This window comes from Limulus polyphemus, unplaced genomic scaffold (assembly GCF_000517525.1).
Source record: "Limulus polyphemus unplaced genomic scaffold, Limulus_polyphemus-2.1.2 Scaffold120034, whole genome shotgun sequence".
In the NCBI taxonomy this organism is placed as follows: Eukaryota; Metazoa; Arthropoda; class Merostomata; order Xiphosura; family Limulidae; genus Limulus; species Limulus polyphemus.
The window spans coordinates 1-646 of NW_013785630.1; the positions used below are offsets into that span (position 1 = coordinate 1).

At 33.3% G+C, this 646-nt stretch overlaps 1 non-coding gene across 1 annotated transcript; it reads left to right on the plus strand.

Annotated features, from left to right (window-relative positions):
- The first annotated feature begins 312 nt into the window (after positions 1-312).
- Trnay-gua lies at positions 313-398 on the plus strand. The gene is given in 2 exon segments: positions 313-349; positions 363-398. It is a non-coding gene; the product is annotated as a tRNA-Tyr (tRNA).
- The last annotated feature ends 248 nt before the right edge of the window (positions 399-646 follow it).

Here is a 646-nt window from a genome sequence, read left to right on the forward strand (position 1 = left end):
ATTTGAAATCCTAATACGTAACAATATACAAATGGTAAAGTTTTAGATCTAGCTTTTAATTCTAAACATCAGTGAATAATTAAACATTTCATACTGATACATATGTACATACAGCAAGTTGATATGAGTCATATTACTACTAGCAGGTATTAAACCTTTCATTAATTTAGATTCGTCTTCAGGTGTAACAAACATGTTCTTTTATAACGTTAAGCCGGAAAGTAGAATCACAAGGGTAACCAACATAAATACTGGGGTTAATGACCAACACAAGAAAATCAACTTTTACCAAAGTTTGGATATTATTATAATCCGACGATAGCTCAGTTGGTAGAGCGGTGGACTGTAGGTAGATGATTGTTATCCATAGGTAAGTGGTTCAAATCCGCCTCGTCGGAACGTTTTTTTATGTTATAGTTTCGTATTTATATTTATATTCATTAAAGTTGGTGAAAAGATGTTGTCTACTAGAGGAACAGTTAACAAAGTTGTCACTGTGTCCATGATTCATTAAAGTTGGTGAACAGATGTTGTCCACTAGATGAACAGTTAACAAAGTTGTCACTGTGTCCATGATTCATTAAAGTTGGTGAAAAGATGTTGTCCACTAGAGTAACAGTTAACAAAGTTGTCACTGTGTCCATGA